General features: G+C 31.3%; 1 non-coding gene across 1 annotated transcript; it reads left to right on the top strand.

Annotated features, from left to right (window-relative positions):
- Positions 1-73, top strand: Trnaf-aaa (transfer RNA phenylalanine (anticodon AAA)). The gene has a single exon. It is a non-coding gene; the product is annotated as a tRNA-Phe (tRNA).
- Positions 74-9,853: the final 9,780 nt, after the last annotated feature.

A 9,853-nucleotide genomic window follows, 5' to 3' on the forward strand; every position in this document is an offset into this window, starting at 1 on the left:
GCCTCCATAGCTCAGTGGTTAGAGCACTGGTTTAAAAAATCAGGGGTCGTGAGTTCGATCATCACTGAGGGCTTCTAGCTAAGCTTTCGTTGATTAACGGACATCAATGAAGTTTAGTTTTTTTTTAATCGGTGAATATGATTTTGTTTACATCCCCTAAGTTTTAGTATGATGCCAAGGTTTGACATACAACATTGGGAGCTGAGTGAAATACATTAACACAAAATATTGGAGGTTATAAAACGTGACTTAATTATGGCAAGCCGTTGTGAAATTTATTACCTATTTATTAATATTATTAAATCGATTTTTTAATATTAAAAAATACTTTCATTTTTTAATATTAATAAATGAATATTTAATATTAAAACATCATTTATTAATATTAAAATATCATTTTTTTATATTAAATATTCAGTCTGATTTTTTAATATTAAATATTCAGTCTGATTTTTAAATATTAAATATTCAGTCGGATTTTTTAATATCAATAAATGAATTTTTAATTTTATTAAAAAATCAGCATCAATGTTACCTTTGGCGTTAAGGCAAACCAATCATTATCTGTCAAACGCTTAAATGATGATTATTGGACAAGTCGGTCCGGAGAAATTTTTGACCGACAATGTTAGGTCAACTCGGACCATCTTATATCGACCCAGATAAGTAATTAAGGAAAGTTCGAACTATTTAATGATTATAAACCATTAAATATTAAATTTTGAATTAAATTTTCTTTTAAAATCGTGCATTAAATTTGCCAAAATAATTTATAATTTATAATTTACCACTGAATGTATTTTTTTTACTCTAATGGTGATAGGCATGTGGTTAAATATTCTGCATTGCCCCTATCAGAGCTTTGAAAAGATCCATTCACATCAATATTTAAGTTTATGAAAAAATCAAAACATGGTGTCACATTCATGTTTACCACTGACTAAATTCTCGATCGATTTATTTACTTGGGCCAACATAAGCGATGTGTAGGTATTTTTTTGTTAGTCAAATAGGACACGGAATTTCAACCCTTCCATTTTTTACATTTCAAATATCTGTAATACTATTTCCGTAACCTGGAGTCTTGACTAATCAAACATACAAACTATTAGTCCCATGCATACAGTTGCCTTGTTGCTTCTATCAACAATTTGACGTGTCTAGGTTAAACTAAAAGTACAGTGACACGATATTTCTTTATAGCAATATAAAGAATAAGGAGGTGTTATGTGATTGCCAATAAGACTATTCCACCAAAGTTCAAATGAATTGGGTGTAAGCAATTATAGACAACTGTTCGTCCATCAACAATAAGAAAAACATAGGGACATAGTTAAAAAAATAAAATGGGCACATTTGTTTCGAAGTTGAACTTTTGACATGTCAAATCTAAAAATTACGACTTTAACTCAAATTCTTCACTTTATAAATCTCGAAATGTTGACTGTAATGGGGCCCCAGCTTGTCTGGCAAAACAGTCGATGGACGTCAGAGTAATCTCTGACTATAACATCCGGTGATCTGGTTGACCATGACTACTATTATTTATCTGCTACAGAATTCCCAATATCAAGTTACAGTGATAATGACGTTGGTTATACTGTTGAATTTGATCACGGTTATTCCTGTAGCTAACAGACAAATGCAGGTGAAATTCAAAATTTAACAAAAGTTTTAAACCAAATAAATTTATTTAAATTCACAATCTTTTAATTCTGTAGACTGTACTTCCTTTGACAAACTCTCAACAAATCTTGTCATTAATTATCACACATATTTACCTTATACAGTCCTATAGGACCTAAGTTTACTCATAAAGGAGACTTGAGTCCGAGTGATACATTTAGGTATATATTGTATGCTCCCATATTGTCCAACATGTGATTTTATGGGAAGATGGAGTTATGATAACCCATGATAATGCCATGACTTTTTATAGGTATAGAGCATGTTACTTGGAAGTATGTGGGCTACATACTTTGAAATTCAAGCTGCTGACACATTATTTGGATGCAATATAACTAACTAACTTTTTATTACTGAAAGTTTCAAAGAATGACAAGTATTTCATTCACCAAATAACTCGTGCGTTTCTACGAAATATCAATGTGCAATTTTGTGAATTAAAGGGAAAGAAGATCCTTTTGCGGTGAACTCGCCCATGTCTTCTTTGTCATGACCAGTCCACTGATACTGACGCCGACATTATCAAGGAGTACACATAAAAGGAAAAATGCACAAATATCCAATAAAATAATTTACACACCGTTTCTTGTGTATTTCCTGCCATATCAGTAGTTGCATTTATATATAAATGAGAAATAATGTAAAAATGGTAGATTTTTGGAGAAAAACTCAAAAAGTATGGAAAAAACAAACCCAAAAATGTTGTTTTTGGCCCCTGACTCCTAAACTGTTGGTACCATAACCCCCAAAATCAATTTTAACCTTCCTTTTGTGTATTGAACCTTCTGGTAAAATTTCATAGAGATCCATTCACTTAAACTGAAGTTAATGTTCGGAAACCAAATGTGTCTTCGGACAACAACGACGACATGATAGCAATACTTAAAAGCAAATTTTTGACATGTTCCCCATTTCCATTCTCAATTTTATTTTGCCGTAGTTTAAAAACTTGAAAAGTAAGCTAATAAAACAAAACGCACGAAATGACATAAAAATTACTCTGAATTAGTACATGAAATTGATGTAGAAACCCAAAAATAGAAGATGATCAGGAATACATTTATACTGCTGAGCAGTGATCTCCCATCAAATTTTAAATAGCATCCTAGAAAATTGCAAAATCTTTAGATTTTCAACTTAACAATCCTATTTATGGTTCCTTAGGCTGAGATGAAAATGAAAAACCTGATCAAAACATTATTCTAAAAAGGCTCACTGTAAATTCGAACTCTTCTTTTAACAATCAGAATGATTCTCTTGCTAATCACATATATATGAGATGCAGGAAACTGGGAATATAATATGAACATCCAGCTAATTTAGAAAGTAAAAATAATTCAACAATACAAAATAAAATAATAAAAACAGCTACAACTTTTAAATATTGAGGAAAAAGATATTTCAAATCATTCACCTTTTCATGAAAAACAACAAAAAAATAATTTAATAAAGTTATGGATTGTATATTAGTATTCATAGTTTTGAAATTAAACAAATGTTTTATTGTTTTAAGGTAGATCATAGGTATATATTTCATCAGATAGATTTTTTTTTTATACTTAATGCTTTTTCCAAAAAAGTATGGGTCCCCGTGCTATTTGTCAAGCTACGGGTCGTACGAAATTGTCCAAATTTGCTTAGATTGTTCATGAAAAACAAATTTTTGGGCATAAAAAGAAATCTATGAGATTATAATATATGATATAATTTTGAAATAAAATATGAGAAGATAGGTTTTATAATGTGCTTTAATAAAATAAAAAGAAAAAAAGGTGTCACCGAACTTGTTTTCTTGCTACAAGTAAAAAATTAAAATTTCCCTATCAGTCCAGTATAAATCTTTTCCTAAAAGAATTATCTCCCCTTTGATGGCCAAGTTGAAAAAATTATTCTAAAAACACAAATATGTGGTATTTATTTAAACATTTTGAATAATGCAATTATTCACCAAGTTTTCTTTCTATAAATAAGCAGCCTAACCTGTAAATTGCCAATCTGTCTCCCAATTTGCAGATTTGGGCGAAGATCTAGACCGATTGTGTACTGTGATTGTACAATCCAAGATGGCGGTATACCATGAATCTACCTTAAATTTGGTAAAATTTGCAAAGAAAGAAAAGTGGATATGAAAATGGCACAAGAAAATTAATGTAAGCATTGTCATTTAAATCACCAATAAATTTATTTTCAGCAGAAAACAATAAGGGAGCAACCATTTAGCTTTGAAAAGATTCAAAATCACCAATATATGCATGCAATTTATCAAGTACTTCCAACGAGTTTTTGACGCTCCAAAAGTAATTAATGTCACTAATTTCAAAGGCCTTATTTGAACAATTTATTATCAGATTTTTTATTGTACCATGGGAACAAGTAAGTAGAATGGACAATTTAGTAGTGGAACAATGGCTTGGAGATGAAATGAATCTATATTTGTAAGGTTTTTGTGTAGCTTCGGAAGCCAGTACATAGTTAGGACTTTCATTATATTTGGTTCTGCTTGTAAAGAAGTAGCTCAAAGTTTGTGTTTGTTACAGATGTCGTTTTCTGGAAATAAAGTCGTTGGAATGTTGGTGAATTCGTGAATCCTTTTGCAGAACCTCAATATAAAATTTACGTCAAACAATAATTATATTATTATTAGCAGCTTTATCAGCCGGGACAAACACAATTTCCTTGGCTAGATCGTTTAGTTTATGTTTGATTATTAATCAGTACGTTTATCAAACTGTAAGTTTTATTTGTTCAAACGATTTTACCGGAAGTCAAGCACTTCCAAGAGCAAAGAAGCAAGGTCATTTAATTTCACATTTAGATATAAATTGATGATAACCCTTCAATTAACAATCCAAACTTTACTGATTGAGTACCATATATATATCCATCAGAACTAAAAATTAAAGAAACAACAGACACGACTTCCCCCGCCATGTTTTAGACTTATATCTCGAAATTGACATACATTGTCATCTCAGTACCAGAATCTATGACACACGAGACGATTTTAAATTTTGAAATATCAATTTCCCCCATCTTAGAAGCAATATGCCTACTTATTCTGCATATGGGATATACATTTCCTAACTTATTCAGTATAAAAGAACATGCAGCAACTACTCTGACTTTGTAAAACGTCGACAGTGTCTGAGCAGAAAGTTGATTAACCAGGGGTGTGTCATAGAGAACCTCGTCTTTTTTTGTGTAAAATAAGTTCATTGGAAGGTACCAAGATCTTGTTGATTAATATTCCGTATCAACTTAACAAATAATACACGATGCCTTGAAGTACAGATTATGGGAACTGACGTTGTTTATCATCTTAATAACTTATTATAGTATTCTTTTATTTGTCTTTGCAAATGTTACTTTCACTTTTAAGTCTATTTTGAGTGGTATCCATTTGATGTGGCTCTGTACTTATAATTATTGTCATATCATAATTGTTTTATTCTTTTCTTTCATTTTTGCTTATATGCTGTGTCTATAGGCCTTTTTGTGTTTCTTTGTTACATTTGACGTGGCTCTGTACTTATACATCCCGTCATTGTGTTATTGTGCCATGGTAAATGTTTGCTTAAAGTATCATTTAAAGCGTTTTTAGGCAGATGCTCAAATACTGATATGAATAAATGTAAATTTCAGTTATACTTGTATATAATGTAAAGGATAAAAGCTTAAGTTGACAATAAATGATTTGACTGCTCTTTGTTAACACTTATTTTTCTAAAATGTTTTGTGTTCTTAGTAAGCACAAGTCTTTAAAATGTTAACCATTTTGATTTTCCAACAAATAGGGCTTAATTGTTAGTGTCTTTCGTGTGCATATGTTTGAAATAAGTACATTTCCTTGATTTGACGTCCAGCAGTAATGCTGTGTAATATGTTATCTATTTTCTATATATCCATGGCACCATTCTGCATTTATTTGCAATAAAATATTACTAAAACAGGCATGAAAATGTTACATTTGTTCTCAAAATATGACCAAAAGTAGAATTTCAATCCAATAAAGTATACAGAAGATAACATTGATGTTCCCATATAAACCCGTTTTGAAGGTTTTATTTTTCGTTTTCTATGTAAAAAGGAATTTTATTGCATTGTAGTGTTCATATTTTAGGAAACACATTTGAGTTAAAATGCGCAACTACAGACCTTTTGAAGTGTTAGCTTAGATTCCTAAACCTCTAATTCCGGGCTTACCAGACGACGATTATTCCCGCGGTTATTCCAGACACACGTTTCGTGTGCACCAGATTCCGTATCAAACGTTAATACCAACCATTCTCCTCATAAATTAGTAGTTAATTACTATCAGAGTCAAGTTTATTATCCTATTCTTGTTTTGGCCATAATCTATACATATTTTGTATAAGAAGCTTAGAATTCCATTAGGGACATTTTGTACGTTAATATAAAGTAATGGGAAGACACGATACAAGGAAGATACATTAAGCTGATTAAAATAAATTGTTATTAAGATGCCTTTGTGTAAGTAATTGATCGGCACTTTCCAACAGCTGTCTTTTGTTATATACATTCCTGTCTTCACGAGAAGTATATGCATAGAATAAAGTAAAATCACAAAAATACTGAATTCCAAGTAAAATACAAAACGGAAAGTCCCCATTCAAATGGTAAAATCAAACGATAAATCACATCAAACTGTCATATTCTTGACTTGGTACAGGCATTTTCCAATGTAGAAAATGGTGGATTGAACATGGTTTTAGAGCGGTAAACCTCTAACTTGTATGACAGTCGCATCAAATTCCATTATATTTACAACGATGCGTGAACAAAACAGACATAATAGGTAAAATTGTTAAAATAGGGTTACAGCATGTTCAAGATTCTAAAAGAATAATGGTAAAGCATGAGAATTAACTACAAACATGAATCAACAGTAAAAATGACAATATCAGGTATTAAAGAATTGGTTTAAGACTAATAGATACATTTTATATAAACCATGTAGCTCATATCTTTCATCACAAAAAAGTGATTCTTTTGAACGTTCTCGAGCATTTTCGAGTTAACATTTCTAGTAATCCCAATTTTAATTTGACTAGTCTCCCATAAACGTAAATAGAATATGAGCTAATTAGACAAGTCCATATCATTAAAATAAAATATGCATTTATTACCGGTTAAAGCAACAATGTTATAGCCTCTGACCGTATCAATTAAACACTATTATAGTAAGATTTTTGGATGTATGAACCGCAATATGTTTTCCCTGTAGGGACGAATATTCACTATTATATTGTTACTTTCTGGTTTTTGTCAGCTAAATATTCTTTGTTGTCTAGAATCATGCTGTTGGAAGAAATTTAGGAGAATGACAAAGTGGTAAACTTAGGCAACATTAGTTTTTACCGATGCTAAAATCTAATAAATCAATTCTTACAATACTGTTCTAGGTAACAAACAAAAACTGACTGAATGAGACCTGGTACGTCGACAGTGTCAACTCGGTTTAAAAAATTTGCGATTTTATCAATAGTCATATATTGATTGGATGTTGACATGTTTTTTCGTTTGGTTATTTTTGTTTGCGTTGTTAAGAATCACATGTAATGGCAAAACTCAATAATGATTCGTCTAAGTTTTTGATATTTTTTCTTTATATTTCTTTGACCCTTCTTGGAAGTTGCGGCGTGTATAGTTCGTGTCTGTATTGGGTCGAAAGTTTCAATACACATAATCTTTAGATATTTTGTAAATTATGAAATTAAGGATCTCGATACCACAGATAAGTTTAGACCTCTACTAAATTTTGTCATAGATTCAATATTTGATTACATACAGAAACATTGTTACGAAATACCAATAATTATTGCGATGTTCTTTATAAGCCCTTTCATCTGGATAGGTTCAGGTAATGCTATTAATCCTTTTATTAAAATTTGTTCTTAAAGAGTATCCTTTAAATAATTCATTAATATCTTTGAGTATTATATTCATTGGTTCTAACATTGGTAATGCATTTAATAAATGATCTCTTAACCAAACATATATAAAAGCGCGAGGTTTTGCTAGCCACAAAACATGGTTCAACTCACCATTTTTTCTGAAAATGTCCCGTACCAAGTCAGGAAAATAGCAGTTGTTATCTTATAGTTCGTTTCTGTGTGTGTTACAGTGTCGTTTTTTGTTTGTTTCACTTCAGTGTTTCTGTTGTTTCGTTGTTTTCCTCTTATAGTTGATGTGTGTTCCCTCAGTTTTAGTTTGTAACCCGGATTTGTTTTCTGTCAACCGATTTAAGGCTTTCGAACAGCGGTATACTACTGGTAAAGTAAATCACTTGCATTCTTACATCAATATTATAGTAAGGCAATGTCAAGATCATGCTTGTCTGTGATACTTTAAAACCTCTTATACTGAATCCTTCAAATGTGTTCTGATGGATATTTAAGTCTAGAAACACGGACTATGACGGTTTATCTATATGTTTCAGCTACTGCGAGAACTTTTACTTCGTTGTTGTTTTGGTGTATTTAGGGGGAAATGTATGTTTATGAAAAGTCTTTGCTTTGTTCTAATGAGTCTAGGCCTTTCTCGTTGATATTTGCAATTGTCTTTTGTTGCTGTTGCTGTGCTGAAATACTACTGTTCAAGGCATGATGGATGTTTACTCCCGCCGTATCATCATGTAAATGTCCCAAGTTTTTTTTTTTTACTACATCGGTCAGATTTTTAATCTGTAAGAACATTTTTCCAGGCTTCGTTTTGATTGATTCGAGCAATTCGGCCATGGTCGGAAACATGGAGAAAAAAATCTAGAAATGCAGATTTTACAAAATATAAAGAGAATCAAGGATAAAAACTAGGTGAAAGATATCATTGACAATCAAACATGAGTCAAATACGAACTGACATTGCATATCAAAAACCGAGAAAAAAATAAAAGACAAAATTACATGTATACAAAACACATCATAGAATGTCTAGTGAGAAAATTCTCGGATTTGACATGACATCATTGTTCCGAAAATCCAAAGGATGCTAGCAGAATACTTTGGAAACAATAGGGTTTTGAAACTTCATGTCCAGCCAATACGCAAATGAATTTATAAAAAAAGCATTGCAATACTTAAATAATAATCAAAAGGGTAACATAAAAATTCAATACCATAACAGGATAAACACAAAGATTTCGCTGTTTTCCGATGCTAGACTAATAGTCTCCAAAGTATTCGTTAAGACTGATGAACCACTTAATCAATGATATCAGATATATCTTCAATAAAGAAATCTGCAATTAATAATGATATATTATTTTAACTGTAGCTGTCATTTGTGATAAATTGCCGTTTTATACTATCCTTTTGGAAATCTACGTATTTTCTTTGAAGGCAATTGTAACCATTTTAATCTTTTCCCATATAGCAGACAAAACTACAGATTTTTTCATTGAATTGAATTGTGTCTGAAAGTATGCCAACATGTTACATCATTGTGTCATTTGCTATATGTATAAGCCAGACGAACAAGCACTAATCAAAGGTTTGGCTGTGGGCGAGCGCCTGATGGATAATAATGATAGGGTATTGATACAGTCACGGTATGATAATGCTATATTAACCAATGAAGCACCAATAAACGATCCAAATTATAGACATGCATCAGGCTGCCAAAAAGGGCAAAGTTTAACTCTATATTGTATGTTCACAGAAAACAATTAACAATTAAAGAAACTTTTCAACAGCCTAGCAAATGGCTTTAAGGTATGCTGAACTTGAAAAATCAAATGTACTTTTGCAAGGAGCTTGTTTTACCTATTGGTTTCTAGTGGGTATTTTGTTTCTCAGTCATTTATGTTTTTCTACGTTGTGTTTTTAATAACCGAGTTGTTTGAATTCTGTGCGATTGTCACACTAGCGACAGGTTAAGTTAGCTATAAAACCAGTTTTAATCCACCACTTTCTACATAATGAAAAATACAAGTACCAAGTCAGGAATATGACAGTAGATTTCCATTTGTTTGATGTGTTCGGGCTCTTGATTTTGTCAATTTATACCGTACTTGCAACTTTGAATTTCCCTTGGAGTTCGGAGTATTTGTTATTTTACTTTTTTTTTAATAGATCGCGTACGGAGTGGTTTTTTGAATTATTTTCATAATTATATAAATGTGCAATCTGTGAAGAAGAGAAACAGAGCG

This window comes from Mytilus edulis, chromosome 3 (assembly GCF_963676685.1).
Source record: "Mytilus edulis chromosome 3, xbMytEdul2.2, whole genome shotgun sequence".
NCBI classification, from domain to species: domain Eukaryota; kingdom Metazoa; phylum Mollusca; class Bivalvia; order Mytilida; family Mytilidae; genus Mytilus; species Mytilus edulis.